The sequence below is a fragment of the Girardinichthys multiradiatus genome, chromosome 18 (assembly GCF_021462225.1).
Source record: "Girardinichthys multiradiatus isolate DD_20200921_A chromosome 18, DD_fGirMul_XY1, whole genome shotgun sequence".
NCBI lineage: Eukaryota > Metazoa > Chordata > Actinopteri > Cyprinodontiformes > Goodeidae > Girardinichthys > Girardinichthys multiradiatus.
Genome location: NC_061810.1, coordinates 49,404,592 through 49,425,962, shown reverse-complemented (window position 1 = coordinate 49,425,962; position 21,371 = coordinate 49,404,592). Strand labels below are relative to the sequence as shown.

General features: G+C 41.7%; 1 long non-coding RNA gene across 1 annotated transcript; it reads left to right on the top strand.

Moving 5' to 3' along the window:
* The first annotated feature begins 10,376 nt into the window (after nt 1-10,376).
* Nucleotides 10,377-19,386, top strand: LOC124884530. The gene is made up of 2 exons (XR_007042458.1): nt 10,377-10,635; nt 18,470-19,386. It is a non-coding gene; the product is annotated as an uncharacterized LOC124884530 (long non-coding RNA).
* Nucleotides 19,387-21,371: the final 1,985 nt, after the last annotated feature.

Sequence of the window (21,371 nt, the reverse complement as noted above, 5' to 3'; positions counted from 1 at the left end):
TACTTTCTATGTTAAAGAAAAAGCTAACTCAGATGTTTTATCCTAAAAGAAGATGAGCTTAAACGCAGGAAGAATGGGTCAGGTGTACAATCTACAGAAAAGACGATGGCAAGAAGTACATTTACATGTCTAGGATGGTAGTGGCGGCATCATCCTATGGGGCTGCCAGTTTTATCATTTCATTAATAAAGATCCTGATTGGGTAAGGTGTATTGCCTCAGTTCTTGTTTTCACTGTTGCACTCGGTGGCTTGTTTGGTGTGTCAGGTTCTCCTGATTGGATCTGATTTCTCTTGACTGTGACATTTCTGTCTTATTCTAACACATAAGCATGTTTAATCTAATAAAGCAAAGATTTAGCCAAATACATAAATTAAACTTCTGCATTTGACCCAAATCGCAGAAGCTTTTGAAATTAATGTAACTTCAGTGGGACAACAACTTTATAGAAATGTACTTATGTTTATTTTGCTGACCCCTAAAGTTCCCCTGAAATGTAAAGGATCGCTGACACTGATAGCTGTTATGTGAACGAGTTACCCAAGTGGAACCTAATTGAGACGGTTACCAACAGAAATCCAGTGTTTTAATGCTGAAAATGTTTTTTTCTACAACAAAAAGAGAGGAAAGGCAGCCATGAAATTTTTAGGTTTGCTTTGAGGTTCAAACCCTTTTCCTTTCCGTGTCATGATGGTCACATTTGATAAAAGCTTTCACAAAATGTAACCCTCTGCATTTCAGGGTTGTCAGTGTTTAAAGTTTTAATACTCTGAAGTGTCAGAAAGTTAGTTGTGATTACTAAGATTTAATATCCAGTATGATCACATTTCTGGAAACAGTCATCAGAATAATATTCTGATGACAGAATTATGACTGAATATTTTAGTCTGACAGACTCAACAGCGCCCCCTGGAATCACATCTTATGATTTAACTCTTTGCTGTACAGGTTCCCAACGCATGTTTCAGATGGACAGAATGTTGCGTCCTGCTGGAAGCATTGACCCCAAACTGACAAGTGTTCAGGCGTATCCATCCTAGCCTAACCATGCTGTTTCCTGATGTACGTAATGATAAATACAAGGAACATGGAAGAAAAAAAAATCACTCTAAATATAAGTGCTTTAATTCTGCTACATACGGCTACCTGTGGCTGCTGACCGAGGATTTACAGCAGAATCCAAATCAATGTTATTTCTATTAATAACCGACCAATATACTAGAATGGAAAAGGTTCCAACAGTTCCAACCTTCTGATGTCCTCATCTTCTCAGCCTGTTTCTTTACACATTAAGGAATGGAAAAGGGGGAAGATCCTGTAATCCCAGCATGCACTTTGTCCACCAAGCTGTAAAAAGGCCGAAACAACTTTGCAGAACTTAGACTGAGCTCTGAACAGACAGTGCAGTGAATGGATCAATCATAGCCCATTCAGTCTGGGCTTTCTTTGGAGGTGTGCGATACTGGGAATTCTGGTATTGATCCAATTCCAAATAAATACAAGGCTAGAATCGCCGATTCCGATACTTTACTTGAAATGTTATGATCTTTGAATAATTTCATGATTTTGCCTTTGGTTAGTTGATTATTATTATGATAAAACAAAGGACAAAGATTTAAGGCATATAAACATTTTTTATTAACTAACTACATAAAACAAAAGAATATAACTGTACATAAATACTGAAATAATTCCCTAATAAATGGATCTTTGTGAGTTATCTTGGTGAAATAACAAAATTATTATAATAATTAAGTTTCTAACTGTAATCTGCATGTAGCCTAAATAGAAATACGATTTTTGCTTCAACTGTTAACACAAAGATTATTATATTCAGCCATATTCATATTTCAGGGTTAAAATGTATATCTTTACGTAAGTGTATAGTTTTTACTTCTCAAAAACAAGTAAGGTTTTTTCAACGGGCTGAATATATAATAGTTGATAACAGTGTGCTAAAATTGAATCTCTGATCACAATTTACACTGTGGAAAACATTTCTTTATGCTGGAGATTACCTGAATATTCCTGATTTTGACTGAAAAGCCAGAGACCTCAGTCTCTGTGTCGGGGGTCTGGTTCTGGAATCTCCCCATCAACTCTTGAAAAACCAGCAGATAGCCGAGGCCCCTTAGCCAGCGCGGAGCCACCAAGGGTAGCTCCCCGTAGCAGTCCTCCAGCAGAGCCCGCGCAGCCGGGGCCTTAGGCTGGCTGGGTGACGGTACGTAGAAAGCATAGTCCTAGATCCCAGCCCACAGGTCACCACCAACTCATCTGCGTTTCTAACAGATTTTCCCCGCTCAGCAACACACCCGCTGAGAAGCCAACTCTGGTAATTGGCAGCTCCATAGTCAGAAACGTGGCACTAGAGACACCAGCGACCATAGTCAAATGTCTGCCAGGGGCCAGAACGGGCGACATCAAATCCTACCTGAAACTGCTGGCTAAGGATCAGCGTAAATACAGTAAGATTGTTATTCACACTGGTGGTAATGACACCCGGTTACGTCAATCGGAGGTCACCAAAGTTAGTGTTGCTTCGGTGTGTACGTTTGCCAAAACAATGTTGGACTCTTTTCTCTGGTCCCCTTCCTGATCTGACCAGTGACGACATGTTTAGCCGCAGGCTGTCATTCAACCGCTGGCTGTCTAGGTGGTGTCCAGAAAACGATGTGGGCTACATTTATAACTGGCGAACATTTTGGAGAAAACCTGGTCTGATCCGGAGAGACGGCATCCATCCCACTTTGGATGGAGCTGCTCTTCTTTCTAGGAATCTGGCTGAATGGATGTCATTGGCTTAGAATCTGACCTGACTTTGTAAAGTGCCTTGTGATGACATATGTTGTGAATTGGAGCTGTATAAATAAACTGAATTGCATTGAACATTGAATTGAATTAATTAATACTGCCTCCACATTCTTCACCTTCATCTCAAATCAGCAACTATGGTTGAAAGTTGGAGACAGTTGGGCGTTCAGAAATGACGATTCCAGACACATTCATCCGAGCTGGTTGTGAAATGGATAAACCAGACTAACTTCTAAGCTTAATCCTGTTAAAATTGTGAAAACCAACCAATTTAAATAAACACCATCACTTCTGATAAGAAGAGCCTGAATGATGCCAGGAGCCTAATGGATACAGAAAGTGTGTGGGACATTTAACCTTTCTGCTGTAATATGATCCATTCATGAGAAGGATTTCAGTGAGCTTCAAAAACAGCTCATGAGCAGCAAAATATCAAGGATCCATCAACAAAGCCTCAAGAAGATAGGCACCTGATCCAATAAATGAGCAACTCTGGCTCGACCCGTTCAGCAGAGGAATGTAACACTGAACGTTTCCTTCATGGACTTCTGGCTCGACTGGTGCTGCACGTTTAGACCTGCTGGAAATAGGATATCTCCAGTTTCAGTCAGAGATTGGGAAACTACTGCAGCAGTACAGAAATGCACGGGAAACGTTACAGTGACAACTGCAAACCGAGCCTTCCAGGAAAAACAAGAACCTCAACATGAAGACTGAAGGTCAGAGTGGACCGGGAGGTTCCTCTTTCCCTGTAACCTCTCATGAAGTGACAGAGCCAGACTCTGGCTTCTCATTATGACCTTTAATGATTCGGTGATGCTGATTTTTTATGCCCACTGTGTCATGGTGGTGTAGTGGCTAGCCCTGTTTTATCAGAGCATGGAGGCTCCAGTTCATACTCCCAACAATTCACACTTAAAACTGGGTCTGCTCATGTGCTAAAGAATATTCTACCCATTTATCATTTTATAATATTAACCAAACTGGCCAATACACTTCTGTTTGTCACATAACAACCCTTAAACTGCACACCAACACAAAGAAAGGCATAATATGGACAACTCTGAGGTTTTAACTTCTTTTACGTATGAAAATGAAAGAAGTTTGGCTTCCGTTGGTCGGCACCACATGGGCGCCTCCAAGACGTTTTTTCATGGGTGGCCTGATGGGAGCCACAGGAGGAGTTGCCACAACAAAACATAACTAGTTTTATTTTTAGGGATGTTTCCATAGCTTTATAACTTTTAGCTCTGGTTTAAAAAGAAATGAAACAATGTAGTTTATGGTTTGTTGGTTTTATTTACCACACAGTTCAGATGATTTGATGTGTTACAACATGTTTTTTAATTTAGCAACCAAGATTTCAAAATACTGCATTTCTCTTATTTTTATATGTAAATATGTGATTTTACTATCATATGCGTGTGTGTTCAAGTTTTAAACATCTCCCAGAGCTCTCATTAAACCCATCATTTGCACATGGAAAGAGGATGGACCAACTGCAGACCTACCAAGACATGGAGGTCTACCTAAACTGACAGGCTGGGCAAGGAGAGCATCTAGGAGATACGTCAAACATGTAGAAGTAGGTGGTCTACTCAGGTGAGACCAAAACTGATCTTTTTGGCTTCAAGCAAAACCTTTGTGGCAGAAAACTGACACCCAGCATCATCATCAATACACCATTTAGCTCCACCTGTTCTCCACACAGACCAGCTTCCCTGTCCCAGCTGATGGAAAGCATTCCTCAGCACAATGCTGCCACCACCATGTTTGACTGTAGGGATGGTTTTCTTCATCAGGGACAGGGAAGCTAGTCAGAGTTGATGGGAAGATGGATGGAGCTAAATCCAGGAAATTCCTGGAAGAAAAACTGTTAGACGCTGCAGAAGAGGAGCAGCAGAAGTCCATTAAAGAGGGGTTTGCTCCACATCTGCGTGGAGGTCCTCAGTAATGAAGTTGTCTTATTCAACTGTTTCATGACCTGTGCAGCAGGCATAAAGAGCTTCATTAAGAAAACTGAGCTCTGAGTGGAGGTTGGGAGTTTACTAATGGTCAGGTTTTTGATTGAGGATAAGTGATTGTGTCTTACAGGGATTTCCCACGGAAACAGGGTGTAGGTTGAAATCAGGAAAACTGTGTAAGCGCAAACAAATCCAGATGTCTGAAGCTGTGTTTTGATGAATCCGAGGAGCACATTTCCTTCATACATCTCAGTCCACATGAAAGTGAGGGGATACCTGACCCCTCCCTGGACACACCCTCACTCACAGATCCAAACAGGTGGTAATATGCCCTGCGTGTTTGACTCTGCCCTCTGCATGCAGGCATGAGAGCTAGTTGGAGATGTTCCTGAATGATGCAGAGGAGAGTACAAACACACAGTATACCAGGGGTGTCCAAAATGGGGCACAGGGGACAATTCTGGCCCTCTAAATGTTTCTATGTGGCCCCTGACCCCCCAGAACAGGCAGTTCATGCAAATTAACACTTTGTTGTCTGGAGAGATTTTCACTCAAAGATTAAAATGTTCCTGGAAAGAAAAATGTTAGAAGCAACACAAACTATTTGTCTTTTATTAACCAGATTGTTTGCTTTTATTTCAATTTCCTGTTAAACAGGAAGACAACAATTCTCTGAGCTTTACTCTGCCATTTATTTTCTTAAGGCAAACATTGGAGATAACATTCAGCTAAAAGTCACCTAATTATCTACAAAACATTAAGCAACTTTGTTCCTTTTTATTAAAATGTTGCTTCATGAGTTTATTGCTGGGCAGATAAAAATGCAAGAAAAACTGTGATAAAATGAGTTTTCCAATTTTAAAACTAGAAAGAGTTTTTGTCGAGTTCCTGTCCCTTTCACTTCAAGATTTTGGTACTCTTGACAAAATGTTTGGACACTATGGGACTACAACAGGTAAGTTAACTTTTCCAGAACGATTTGTACACAAGGCGATCCAAAGAGTTTTACAGGATGCCAAAGGAAAGACAGTGAGAAAACAACAAAGCAGAAAAACTTTGCATAAAAGAAATAAATGTTAAAATACAGATATTAAAGGCATAGAACAGCTACAATGGTGTGAAAAAATGTATTCACCCCCTTGACATTTTTACCTATTTTGTTACATTCCAACCTGTAATTGAAACGGTTTTATGGGAAGAAACTTGTGCCATCAGAAACTGAGTTTGAATTTCTCAGACTGAATCTGTATTTGTGTAATTTGAAATTAAATGCATTGATTTGAAACTGAATTTATTGGTTTGAAAACTGAATTTAATGGTTTGAAACTGAATTAATTTGCATTGAAAATGTATTTAGTTGTTTTGAAAATTCAGTTTGCCTACTTTCAATTTCAGTTCTAAAATTCAGTTTTTTGTGTCACACATCCGGGTCCTTGAGGATAGCCTTAGATTAATCAAACACAGATTCATCAATTTACGTTTCACATCAGGTTAAACTTCCTTTACGGCATGTTGAGCTGCAGCAGTGCAGCTACATGAGCTTGGCGGATGACAGTCAAGTCAAATGAGTATCTATAAGAAATCATGTAAACAAATGATGGTCAAACAGCAACACTTATGCTACCTGTAGCTGTTAGCTAAACATGCCAGATCAGCATGGTGCGGCCGGTGTTACGTCGGTCTGCGTTTCCCGCCTTTACCTGAGCGTAACTTATGTTACCTAGCAACATGCGTGAAGCACAGAGCTGTGAAGCCGAACAAATGGAGCCCTAATGGCTCATTTTCTTGTTTTAAAATATTGTTTATTATTCAGCCATTTAAATTGTTAAAGTTTTGTGTTCATAGATTTAAAAAAAATACAAAATCGATTTGTAAATCTATTTGTAAAAATGTAACAATTTAAACACTAACATCTTAACTTTAGGAACGTTTAAATCAGTTTATTTGTAGAGCATAAAAATAAAAGAACCAAACATCAACATTAGATATAATCTGACTGATTTATATCTGTGTTTAACTTCCATCCATCGGGGAAACCCAGCTGATCTCTCGGGGTTCATCACACCTCAACCCCCCGGTCAGCTGTGCGCTGGCGAGGCGAGCCGGCAGTGAGCCCGGTGTCAGGGCAGCAGAACCGCACGTCTCCGAACACGTCGGAGCACGTGTGGAATTAAGCAAAATCTTGATAAACCGAGCAGATATTTCAGGTTTACACAGCTACATTCTAGTCTAAAAACAAGTTCATTTTGTTCCACAGAAAGCGCAATATGTCCAATTTTATTCACAACTTTTCTCTCTCCTCCAGGCTTTGCTACTTCCGTTAGCGCAATCTACTTTGACCCGCAATGAATCATGGGATAGAGTGGCCCACGAAGGATACACCGGACTCATCCTTCATATCTGGGGAAAAGAAGGACGCATTTGTCGGCCCTATTTGGAGGAGCCTGCGAAGCTGTAGACTTCATTGCCTCACAATGATGTAATCGGCCAACAAATGCGTCCTGCAAAGAATGCAGCCCCTCAATTTGGACGCAGCAATAGTGAATGACATCCGTGAATCTGTGTTTGATTAATCTGTGGCTTCAAGGACCGAGATGTGTGACACAAAAACTGAATTTTAGAACTGAAAGTAAAAGTAGTGAAACTGAATTTTCAGTTCAACAAAATACATTTTCAGAGCAAATTAATTCAGTTTCAATTAAGTGAAATTCATTTTCAAACCAATGCCTTTAATTTCAAATTACACAAATACAGATTCAGTCTGAGAAATTCAAATTCAGTTTCTGATGGCACAAGTTTCTTCCCATACGGTTTTTAATCTGATTTTATGTGATGAATCTGCGCAGAATTGTCTAAGTTGGTGAAGTGAAATGAGAGAAATAAATAGAGGCTGTGAAGCTCCAAAAAGGTTCTGGTGCAACCAATTACCTTCAAACGTCCCATAATTAGTGAAATGAAGTCCACCTGTGTGCAGTCTCAGTGTCCCATGATCAGTAAAACACCTTCTCTGAAAGGCCCCAGAGGTTGCAGCACCACCAAGCAGGAGGCATCACACCATGAAGACCAAGGAGCTCTCCAGACAAGTCAGGGACAAAGTTGTTGAGAAGTACAAGTCGGGGTGGAGTTATACAAATATCCAGATGTTTCCCCAGAGCTCCATGAGATCCCTCATCTTCACATTGAAAGCACATGGTACCACAAAAAACCTGCCAAGAAAGAAAAGCCCACCAAAACTCACAGATTGGGCAAGGAGGGCATTATTTAGAGAGGCAGCAAAGAGACCAAGGGGTCACCCTGGAGGAGCTGCAGAGTTCCACCGCAGAGACTAGAATATCTGTCCACAGGACCACAATACGCCTCCATATAGCTGGGCTTTATGGAAGAGTGATCAGAAAAAGCTATTAATTAGTGTTAAAAACAAGAAGGCATGTTCTGAGTTTGCCAAAAGGAACATGAGCAACTACCCAAATATACTGAGGAAGGAGCTCTAGTCAGATGAGACTAAAATTGAACTTTTCAGCCCTCAAGGAAAAAGCTGTAAGGCTCAAACCCAACACATCCCGTCATCCATATAACCTGCAGCTCAGACCACTTCTTCTGGAGAGAGTGGGCATTATTAGTGCCATTTATTGTACAGGAACGAGAATCAGACAGGAAAGAGGGTGAAGAAGACATGCAGCAAATGGCCCGAGACCAGCAACTGAACCCAGGACAACCATGTTGAGGACTATGGCCTCTGCACATGGTCCCCACTCTACCAACTGACCCACCAGTGGACATTTTGAAGCTGTATCTTCAGGTAAACAGCAACTAGGACCTTCTGAAATGCAGCAGCTGAAGCAGTCGAGTTCTGAAAGACATGATGACAAACAGAAAGCAAAAGGAGGCTGAGGACTTGTGGACAATAGCTTCCATTGGACAGGATGTCCAGAGTAACCTGTTGCTGTGGACACAGGGAGGTCAGCCAAGCTGGGGCAGTTTGCACAACAATAGACCTCGGATCAGAACATGTTCAGGAAAGTAAAACAGTTTCAAGTTCTTTGAGCAGAGATCAGGTTTTCTGATGTAGAGTTCAGGCCAGACTGAGTTCTGGGATGTTGAGTGGATTCCTGGTAAGGAATCAAATAAATTTACACAATTTACACTAAATTCCACTAATGAACAAACAATAAGAGACTTACTGGAACCACCTGCCTTTAGTTCAAAGCTCTACAACCATCTAATGTTTCTTTCAGACACATTTTAAATGAGTAACTTATTTTATTTCATTTTTCACACACGCTGAATAGTTTATGGAGCCCAGACTGAACCAAACAGCTGGGGCGGTGGTTCAGTAGGAAGGACTTGTCGTTAACTGGATCAGTGCTGGGAAGGTTGGGACTTTTCCTGGACGTACAGGAAGTTCCAACAGAACAATACTTTGGTGCTGATCATTACCGCTGATGTGCTGTGGTTTAGTGGAGAAAGATGCGGTACAACTTTCAAAGACCTGGTGAAATTCTGATGTTCCTCCTGAATCAGTCCGAGGTTCCTCTCCGTCATCCTGGACTAAGATTTCCCAAAGAGGTGGGATCCTCTGGTCTCCGGGAAACTCTCTCTGGTCCTCCCCCAGTCTTCTACACCTCAGGTGGTCCAGTTTCACATGCAACACCACAGAGACTGTCAATCATGACGGTTGGACAATGTCCAGAACCTTCAACGGAATTCATCCACTCCAGGTGTTCCAACCTCTGCAACATTTTCTTATCTTCAGACTCTGCAGTAGTGGACAGGAGGAGATCCTCAAACAGGTCCGTCCAGCACTCAGCAAGATCCTTCAGCAGGTCCGCAGTTGCAAACCTCAGCCAGGTACAGCCCGGTTACAGGTCCTGGTTCTGGCAAGCGAGTTGAGCTTCAATTAGATGATTCCGTTTTTTATGAAAAATAATAAAAAATTTGAAATATTTATTTTGAATAAATGAGTCCACTGTTAATTTAACAAAACATCCTAAAACCCAGAAGAAGTACTGGTGTTCCACATTTCTACCAGCAAACCCAGTTTAGTAAATGTATGGATCTGTACTTATTTTATTCCAGGCTGTTATTTTAAAAAAGTTTATAGTTTCAAAACTTTAATTTTATTCCTGAAAGTCATTTGAAAAGTGTTTTTAGATTTTTCATATTCGACTTGTGACGTTTGAATGAAAATTCAGGAGATTTGATAACAACCTCACAGATCTTAAAATCACATGCTGGGCAACTTCTATTTTCCTGCTTTATTCTAGTTGTCTTTTAATTCATTTTAGATGGTTTCTATGTATTTTATTTATTATGTGAACATTTTATCTATAAAAATTATTTTGTATTTTCTGAATATTGGCTTGAATTTGAATAAAATGTGACTTCATCAAACAAATCAACAAATCATGTTTTTCACAGGAAATTATTCTTCCTGTGAAATTATTCTAATTAACATTTTAATACAAACTATGATTTAAAAGCAAAGGTTTCATTAGGAGGTAAATGTCATAGTGTTGCTGGCTGCTTCCTGCTTAAGTACTCCAGGACTCGATCACCGAGATGGAAAACACCTGTCTCCACCACTGCTGAGCACTAGCGCCTACTGGGAGTGAAAAAACACAGACAAAAACATACAACAGAAACTCCAGCCCCGACAGTAAGTTTCCAGGCTGCCAGGATGTTCTCGCTGTGATGTGGAACCACCAGGAACTAATCTGAGCAGACCTTCTGGATCTCTTTGGTCCTGAACCTACTCCTTTCTTCTATGGCCAACAGCCATCTTTCTCCACAGAAACCAAACCTGACATCATTCTGAGCAGAACCAAAACCCAGAGTCTGCAAAGTCCCACAGAAAGACAGAAGTAAGTGAAGAGGAAATCTCTCATGGACAGAGTCCCTCAGAGGAAGCTGCTGCGGTAGAAAACCCCTCCATTAGCTGCAGCTGATTTTATCGCTGTTCTTCCTGTTTTCTTACTGTGTCTAAATGTGCTGCAGCTCCTTCACACTATCTGCTCACTTCAGTAAATATTTGATGATTATTTCCTCATGTTTTTATAACTGAAGGTTGAGCATGATTTTTGAGAAATCAGTCATCTCCAGGTCACCTCTCTGCAGGGTTCATGATGGATGTTATCCTTCATGATTTCACCTCAGCACATTTGTTTGGGACTGCTGAGTGTCTGCAGAGAGGTTATCAGCGGAGTCCAAGGTGGAGCAGTTTCCTCTGTTCTGCTGAGCTCACATTACTGGAAATCAAGGCTCAAAACTGAAATAAACATAATCTCTGAATTTGCTTGTATCCAAACTTTTACAGGAAGCACTGTGCACTGCTGCAAAAGTTCTCACACCCTTCCTCCTGATTCCCAGATTCTGTGTCCAGACGTCAACTCCACAGATGTTCTGGAGCAGAAGTGAATTTGAACAGGAATTAAATCCTGCATTTGTAACACAGTGTCTGGTACCAAACTTATTGCCGGTCCTAACAGTTCCTACTAAATAACTGCTGCTTATTATTTTCACCTTTCAAAATGGGTAAGACCAGAGAACATACCATGAAGATAAAAACAAAAATCAGAAACTCTTCTTGTTTTGGTGTGATTTCAGGAAAAAGCCTTTCCTGTCCTACCATCACAAATATAAACATGTGGAGTTAATGAAACAGCTGGGACCTTAACTGGGAGCTGGGAGCTTTGAATTAATAAGGTATTGTGGAAGATCTGTGATGCTGTGGGCCTGTTTCTCTTCCAAAGAACAGCCATCCTCCGTAGACACCTCAACCCACAGATCTAAACCTTGAGTGAAACCCTGAAGGGAAGAGAGCATCAGAGAAGAATCCGGACTCTGGATGATCTACAGAGATTGTGCAAGGATTAGGAGGAATGGATGAAGAACCCTGATGTTCAGCCCCTGAATGCTCCAGCACTGGGAAACATTAGTAGAGAAGACCAAGGGCTGTCTTGCTGGTAAAAGAGGGTTGGATACTTCGCTAGCAGGGTGTCAATATTTTTGGGTGTACGATTTTAAGATGGCTGCACACTATCTGGTGATGAAACATCTCTGATCTGCAGCAACCTGAGAAGAATTACCAGAACTTTCCATCTGTTTCTGCACCTAACTTCAGGTCACACCAAAGGAAACCTTTTCATCTACCTTTGAAAAAATATTATCTGAAGCTTCTAAACCATTGTGAACTTCACTTTTGTCCAAGTTTACCAGTTTGACTGGTAGATTAGTGAGAGAAGGTTCCACGGCTGATTCTTAGGTCCTGTTCAGGTTCTGGTTTCTGGTTCAGGGACCTCTTATTGCTGGTGTGCAAAGTAACTAAATTCGAACATGAAACAGAGAAGATTTCTGCACCTGATGATGGATTTTTGATTTTCAGCCTTTCCTGGTGAAATCCTCAGCTGATCATTTTGTGGTACTGACCCACTCAGGACATTGTTTCTCTGGAAGCTCTCACCATCAGTCCAAGTTAACCTGAGGAGAAATCCCTGCCGTCTTCCAGCCAACTAGCTCCTTGTTAAACACCACCAGTGATGATAGATCTGTGTGTTGGTTCTGTCATTGTGTTCTGGTTCAGGCCCATTTCAAAATGGGTTTGAAGAATCTTCCCCAGGGAGGTTTGGGGTCAGATCCAGAGACAGCTGCTTTCTGCTGTATAAACTCTGCGCTCCACCCAGCATTCCTCTCTCAACGATAAACAAACGTCATAAATCAGATTCAGGACGAGTGATTGATCTGACGGGTCAGAGCTGAAGTGGACCTGTGGGAAACATGGCTGCTGTATTATAACAGTGTAATCCAAGAAAATCCATCTGAAACCATTTATATTAATGGGTCTCCAAGCCGTTCCGCAGGACCCACTTTGGGTTCCCAACTCCAGTCCTGGAGACCTGCTATCCTTCTCCAACACACCTGATTTCCCTCATCAGCATTCAGTTCTGCTGAGGCCTGGTAAGGAGATATTCATCTCATTCAGGTGTGTTGGAGAAGAGATGGATCTTAAGCAGGGGTCAGACTCCAAGCTACGACCACAGGTGTCCTGCAACCGTTAGAAGTGTCCTTGGTCCAACACACCTGAATCAAGCAGCTTCATTACCTCCGTAGGAAGCAGTCAAGTTCTCCAGATCTCTTCTAATGACCTAATTATTTTACTCACGTGTGTTGAAGCAGAGACATCTAAAAGGTAAGGTAAGTTTATTTATATAGCGTATTTCAATAACAAGACATTCAAAGCGCTGTACATGAGGAAGTAAAAGTTGCAGGACACCGGCCCCTAAGGACTGGAGTTGCCCACCCCTGATCTAAAGGCAGCAGGATGGTAGCTCTGGAGAACTGAGGCACCTTGGTTCAAGTGTTTCCCTGCTGCTGCACACCTGGTGTAAATAAATAGGTGATTACCAGCTTTTTGCAGCGCTTGGTGGCAGCTGAATCAGTGCTGGGGCGGAGACGCAGCTAAAATATGAAGGACAGGTATCCCTGAGGACAAAGGCTGGGAACCACTGATCTAAACAAAGAAATCTTGACTTTACGAACATTCAATATGAAATTTAAAGAGCTTAAATTCGAAAGAAATGAAAGGAGTGATGATGGACTTAGGTATTACAGATGTGAGTTTGAAGAGGGAGGAATAAAAAATCAGTTTAAACATCCAGATTCTAGTTGTTCAGATTGTTTCATTGCCTTTAATCCAAGAATGTGTATAAACCCGGAACCGCTCTGATCCCGTCCATCTCAGGAGTGGTTCCTACTCAGGGCTGCTTTGCTGGTCAAACATCTCAGGGGGTCTCCTTGTTCTTCTCATGCTTTGGGGATTTACTGCAGGCTGTAAATTTTCTGCTGTCGTCCCCGGGCCGAGTCATGGAGTCGAGTTACGCTGCGAGACACAAACAGACGCTTCATTTTCAAACAAGGAGAAGTTCTTCATCTGCAGGTCTGATCAGAAACAGATCATTTCATTCTTACCTTGTCTCTATCGTTTAATCACAAACTGAATGCCAGTCAAATGGCATTCAGAATGGCAACAAAATAGCTTTATTTTAACAAGAAAAAAAATGATTCATTATTATTTTTATTATTATAGAGAGAATAAATTTCACAAATAGAGCTTGTTAGAAGCATATTCCAGACTCCGTAAGATAAAAACTAAATACATCACAACCACAATAATTTAAATAAAAATTTTCTGATTTCTGAAGTTAATAAGGAAAACTGTCCAGAAGGACATTGTTTTTTCTTGATTATTTTTACAGTGTGAAAAATTCAGATTATTTTGAAGGCAATAAAAGAAATGAAAACAAATAAATCTGAAATAAAACATTTTTCTTGATGATTTTTGAGGAACAATCCCTGCAGCGTTTCCACAAATGCACCTCTCTAATCAGTAAAAAACAGGTAGGATGAAGTGATCTTCCACATCCTGAAGAAGGATCTTCAGCTCTGATGTTTTAAGATCTTGGAGTTTGAAATTTCAGCCTCCTGTCTGACTGTCTGTGTTGGGTGTGGGAGAGGCCCGACAGGTGTTGGGGAGTCTGTTAGGCTCATCATCGCCGTGGTAATGTCCCCCTGGTCGTCACACCAGCTCATCCTCCTGACGAAGTTCCCACGGTGGGCAGGGTCAAAGGTCGGCTGCAAGACGGAAACAAGGAGGAGGGAGACGCGAAAATGGAAGAGATCGTTGTTTCTTTGGCTCAAAATGTGATTCTGAAAACGAAGAAGCTGTGAACATCACTGAACACAAAAACTCCTGCATGTGGGATCAGCCTCTGGCAGCTGTCACTTGCTGAGGAAGTTATCTCAGATCCAGAGAGGAATGTCTGCACATTACGCCTGCAAGATAAACACAGCTTTCTCTCTCCTGTGATTCCCGTGCAGCAACCTGCAGAGGGCCGGGTGGCCCCTGAGTCTGTTAGAAAGATTTATACCCACTGAAAACAACGAGGTCCAGCTGTGACCAACCGGGTCGTTCAGAGGAGGAGGTGGATGTGAGGTCACAGAGCTGATATCAAATTAGGGAGGGAAGATGCTGGGAAATCTATAGCAATCCCATGAGAGTAGGGGAGTTCTGTGCAAAACTCCTGAACCAGCTTATTTATTTATTCTAAGCAGTCAGCTTTTTCTATGTCCTTTTAAAATGGTCTGGATTAACAGCTCTTTTTCTTAGTATTAGTGCTTTAAAAAACATTTTCAGGGGAATGTTTTGAACTCAGGTCCATCATACATTAAAGCATAAGAAAATCTCCAAGCCCTGAGAAATGAACCAGGACACAGCTTAACACCAAAACAGTTTTTAATGTAATCTCTAATAAAGCCTCTAAAATCTTGTGATAGTTGGACTAACCTGACATCTCTGCAGAGGTTCACACTCTGATGATGGTTAGCTTGTTGAAATTAGAGCTAAAAGGAGGAAAAGAACTTGAAAACACATCCAGCAGACATTTGAGTACAAAACTGATGTCTGCAGTTTAGACATCTGGGGTTCCTCCATCCATTTACCAACTAATCCTGTTCAGGGTTGCACGGGGCAGCTGGCATTTCCAGCAGAGGACACCCTGGACAAGTTATCAGACCATCACAGTAACCAAGGAAGCACATGTCCACACCTACAGTTAACCTAGAGCCACAAATTAACCAAAAGAAATGCAGGTTTTTGTACTGTGGGAGAAATTCTGAAGTGGACATCTAGGGTTAGGGTTAGGGTTAACCCTAACCCTAACCCTAACCCTCAATGCATGCACTGGAACAATCTGCAACCTCATCATAGAAAGATTGGACCCGGATTATGTTAATGTGAGGCAGCAGGGTTAGCCACTGTACCACCAAAGCACCTCTGCAGCATAGCGTGAAAAATTTATATTTTCAGTCTGCCCTCTTCACCTTCAACTCTTTATCTCTATATAAGAATTTAGGTTTTGCTTCATTGATCTTCGTGCTGCGAAAACGGGTCCAAGGAAACCACAGAAAATCTGATTTCTACAGACATGGAGGTTTCCCTTCTCACCTTATTCCTTGGTGGAGTCAATCCAGATAATACTCGCCTATTAATGACCTGGTCTTTAAAAGAAGCAATCTGCAATCTTAATAAGGATTCACCAAAGAGAATGGGTTTCCACCAGTGCAGGGCTTGGCCAGGAATGGCAGCAGGCAAGACAAATGGGACAAAGTAACACTTGGAAATCTTCATGGCATGGTCCCCTCATCGAACAAGCTCCTTTAAGTGTTGAGAGTGAGAAGATGACATTAAATGAAATAAATCCTTGGAGATACACATCTGACTTTAGAAAACTGATTCCTTCTGGAGCTACCAGCTGAAAACATGGACATGATCTTAGGAGAAAGATGACTCTCAGATTAGCTCAGCTTTCACTGAAGGTTCCTTAGAATGCTGACTGAATTAACATAATTTATTCTGTTCATTACATGTTTAAACACATTTAAAGCCAACTTGATGTTTCATGTCTTCTACTGTGGACCTTAATTATAATAGAAGCTGGTTTCTGGGAGAACATTTCACCACCTTATTTTCTGTAGAGTCACATAAATTTGGTGCTGAGAAGAAAGTGTCAGACTGTTGACCTCTGACACAGTTTATTCATCAGATGACTCTGTCACTTCCTCCCTGGACAACCTTTGACCCCCCCCCCCCCCGGGTCACAACAGCTCATTTTAGGGGCTTTGAGGATCCTCGGTCACCCTGTACCCTTCATGGAGGGCTGTGAGATACGGAGAGCATTCATTACTTCACCACAAAAAGCAGCAGGAGAAGGTCTTCATTGCTCAACCACCTCAGTGTCTGTATAGGTCTAATAAAATGCCTCAGTTAATATCAAAGGTGCTTTGGATCCTTCAGCCTCAGAGGTTATGTCTCCTCTAGTCAGAGAAAGTTGCAGTTTGAGCAAATAAGATGTAAATAAGTGGATCAAAGGTTTATTGATCCAAAAAGACTTGAAACGTCTGCAGTGAAAATAAAATCTCAGTTTTAAAGAGTTAAAAGGCTACCAAGAACAGAACAGCTCTTACACCACCTGAGACTGAGAAGATACACTTTATTTTCCTGCAGGTGTTGAAGGAGCAAAACTTCTTAAAGGGACAACAACACTCAAAATTTGACCTTTCACCAACAGGAACTACTTTTCTCCGTGTACCCTCAAAATGCCCTCTTTTGGAGTCTTGGGTCTTCCCGAGGAGGAATGTTTTTATGACCTCTGGTCCTGTCTGAGTGTCAGTAATCATCAAATATCTTTAAATTATCTTATTGTGCTAGTTTGGAAATTCAAAAAGATTTACTAGAATTAATTAGTTATAATAATCATGTGTTCAAGTCTGAATGTGAGCTTGTTTGTTCATTAGAACATATTGGAAATCTTGAATGTGAAAGCAGCTCCAGCCTGGAGATGGTTCTCTCACTGATACTAAAACTATCAGAACCTATTTTTTCTAATGACAGTCTAGGACAGTGTGGCTCGCACGTTTCCCAAATCAGTTCCTTATTGGACGTTGCTGTCTTCAAAATTAGCTTAGAACTGAGATTTATATTGAACAATACAGAACCACAGAATCATCAAGAAGCCTTAATCTGCCGGGTCAGAACCAAATGGGATCTGCTAGTCAGATTTGTTTGTTCGCTGTTTACACCGTATGCTACACTGCATTTGTCTACTTAGGTGTAAAGTTGTGCAAGGATCCAGTTTCCTCAGATGTGTGTGCAGTGTCTCCTGTTTGCTATCTTTAAGCATTCTTTTTCTCTTTGCATCCAATTGAATTCCAGATTTAACTCATTTGGAAAACCGTCCAGAAATCTAACACGGCAACGCGGCACATGTCGTAGCAGTAGACCCAAATAAGGAGGCCTCGATCCTTGATGCAGTCCCAAGTTCGAGTCCAGACCCAAAGACCTCTGCGGCACCAATACTGCCAGAAAAAAGAAGAAGAAAACTAATGCACTGGGAAGAAAAACCACCTACTGCCTCACTGGCACTGAGTGACCTTCAGGCTAGTTCAAACAGCTGCTGTGCCAAGATGTTCACTGTCAGCCAAGCTGGGAGACATGTTGGAACAGTTGGTCCAGAGACCCAACAAACACAGTAGGATGGATGGATGGATGGATGGATGGATGGATGGATGGATGGATGGAGCCTCGGAACCACATCTTTTCAAGACATGACTGAGGAAGAAGGGGAGTGACCTGCCTGCAGTCCAGATCTCACTACAGAATGTTTGATAATTTGAAATTCACGTCTGAATCCAGCATTTTGTTTCCTTTGTTCGGTTTATTAACCTTTGAACACACCAACATCCATCTGATGGTGGCCCAGCTCGAACATGCTCTGTCGACTCGAACCAGTTTTCAGTTCCTGGAAACCTAACAGAAAAGAAGGTTTTTAAAGTGAAACCATAGACTGGTTTTTAGTTCTGACTTGGAAATAAGAACATCAATCCAGAGGTTTTATTAACTGAGATTTCTCTTCTAAGGAGAAAAAATGTTTTTTTGTTCCATGAGAAGCTAAAAGAGAAAAGTTCCTGCCATAACTGTGGGATCCTGCTATTTCCTGGCACTTCCAATTAAAATGTGTCTCTTTCTCCCAGTAAAAATACATTTAAACATTCCAGGATATTTAACTTATGTTTATTATCAACTGTTCAATCAAACATACCAAAGTTTTATCTGTTACTTTGCTCCTTCATATCCTATTTTAGCCCTGCGATGGATTGGCGACCTGCCCAGGCTGAACTCCGCCTCCTGCCCATAGACTGCTGGAGATAGGCACCAGCTCCCCCATGACCCACTACGGAAGAAGCGGTATAGAAGATGAATCAATGAATGATATCCTATTTTAGTCAATTAAAAGCATGATAAGAAGAACCTTAAATGACTGGAACATATAAATATTACCAATGACGTGGATATGAAGCTGAAACCATCCAGAGAAAAGGAGAAGGTCATGTTTCGTCCACCATGAAGGAAGGAGCTGCAGTTCCTGTATGTCTGAGAGGTCGAGGACAAGGAGGAGAAGGACACTTAATTCCTGTCCCTAACACACACGCACACACACACATTTCACGTCAGTCAGCATTGAGCGCAGACACACTGCTCATTTCCAAAACAAGCAGGGAAAAACGGGAGCAGGTCAAAGGTCGCAGACGGTGACGGAGTGATGACAGGTGTTGGTTTCCTCTGTGGAAGATCTTCACTCTCACTCTTCTTTCATCTGTAAACCCCTCACTGTTCATCCAGGGCTCAGGTCTTCAGCTTCTGCTTCCAAACAGTCAGAACCTCCTGAGATGTTTTTCAAGGTTTTTATCAAACGTTCTCCAAAGGATTTTTTGGACTCTTTCTGCTGTTTCACTCAGTTTTATCTGGGAAGCTGAAAACGTTTCCAGATAAAGTTCAGCTTCGCTGCCTGAAAAAGGATTCCTGTCTCGTTCTGACATTCCAACAACAAACCTGAATCTGTTTATTGAGATTCCATGTTTCAGACCAACACAAACTAAAACATAACTAGGACATGAAACAAATAAAAACAGGTTTTTATGTTTCCAGCCCTCTTTACTCCAACTCACCTAAATAAAGGATCACTAACTGTTGCCTGCTCTCCTCCACAGGTATGCAGTCACATTGTGTTTCTCTGTCTATTTATTTTGCACGTTACAACACGTTACTCATACATTCTTCACTCATGCACGCCGCTATTTTACTGACTTTCCCACCTCATGTTAGAAACTTTGATTTTTAACATCATTTGATTTAAATGAATCTTTTAGATGTTTTCGAGGTGTGTCTCCCACCTTGTTGGAGCTTTTAGGATCAATAAATAGACTCCACCTGTCTGTAATTTAATGTCAATATGAAATCAGTTTTGAGCCAGCTGGTCAGAACCTTCCAAACGAGTCCTCACTGTGAACAACAGTGGGCTCAGGATACAGCACTGAAGAGAACCGGGGCTCAAGGAGAAAAGGTTGGAGGTGTTGTTCTGCACCCACCAGGATCTGTTGGTGTGAAAATCCAGCAGCCAGTTACCCATAAGGGTGCTGAAACCGGGGGTGGGCAGTTTGATGACCAGGTGCTGGGGGATGATGGTATTAAAGGTTACTGGGCAGAGTCAAACAGGCTGCTGATGGTGGAATGATGGTGGCAGACTAGAAACATGATGGAACGATGGCCTAATCCAGCGAGGTGTTAATATGTCTGGAACAACCTGAGCCAGCCTACGCTGGACTTAAGGTCTGCAGCTTTCTGGATATTAACTTCTCTTGTGGTCCTCCGAACATCCGCTACCTCAAGCCTGAGAACTGGTTCATTCAGGTGAGGTATGGACTGAGTTCAAGTCTGTGTGGTTATAGGGTTTTGGTTAAGGTCCTTTATTATCTGTGATGGACTGGATCGCTTTCACATCCGCCTATGGTTCTTGAGGTCATGGAAGAAGCGCTGTACTTTCTGGCTGTAGGTGTTTATTGCAACACTGATGGCAGGGTTGAGGTCAGCCAGGGATGACCTCAGAGAAGCTGCATCCCCCATTTTAAATGCAGCATTCCCTGCCTTCAGCATGCAGTGCAGCTCCTAGGTCATCCAGGATTTTTGATTCGCTGGTGTGGTGATGTTTTTGATCACAAGTCAAGTCAAGTTTATTTATGTAGCGCTTTTCAGCAACAAGGCACTCAAGGTGCTGCACACACGGAAAAACATCACAATGATACAGAAAATCAAACAACAGAGGTAATTAAAAAAAATAAAATAAAATAAAATAAAATAAAGAGAATTGAATGATGGATAAGAAAGTGAAAGGAAAACTGGACTGAAAACGTAACTAATAATGTTTAGACGGCCCAGTCAAAGGCCAATTTAAACAAATAGGTTTTTAATCTTGATTTAAAGCAATTTAGGGTTTTGGCACTTTTCCAGTTTTCTGGCAGTTTATTCCAGATTAGGGGAGCATAAGAACTAAAAGCTGCTTCTCCATGTTTGGTTCTGGTTCTGGTTCTGGTTCTGCAGAGTAGATTTGAGCCAGAAGACCTGAGAGGTCTGGCTGGTTGATCCACTGACAACAAGTCTGTAATGTATTTTGGTGCTAAGCCATTCAGTGATTTCTAGACTAACAGAAGTATTTTAAAGTCTATTCTCTGAGCTACAGGGAGCCAGTGTAGGGACTTTAGAACCAAGGTGATGTGCTCCAACACACATCACACACAAATCTTCCATGCACTTCTGGATGTATGCAGAGACAGCATACTCCTAGTTGATGCTGCATCCTTAGCCTCCTTGGGCCAGGTTCTCACCTGCTTTACTTGGTCTCTCTGTGAGGAGCAGGGGTTTGTATGCAGGGACCAGCTGCACAGAAATATGGTCTGAGGAGCCCAGGTGGGGGTGAGGAACTGCTTAAAATGCTGTCCTAAAGTTTGTGATGGACAAATCCAAAGTATTCATTCCCCCTGTGGCAAAATCCACATGCTGATGTCATGTTTGTTGGATTGAAATCTCCTGCAACGATAAAAACCGGCTCCAGGTATGCACTTCAATAATGGAGGGGTACAGTTCGTTCAGGGCTTTCTTTGTGTCAATGCCTGGAGGAACAGTGGAAATGCTGACCATGGAGAAATCCCT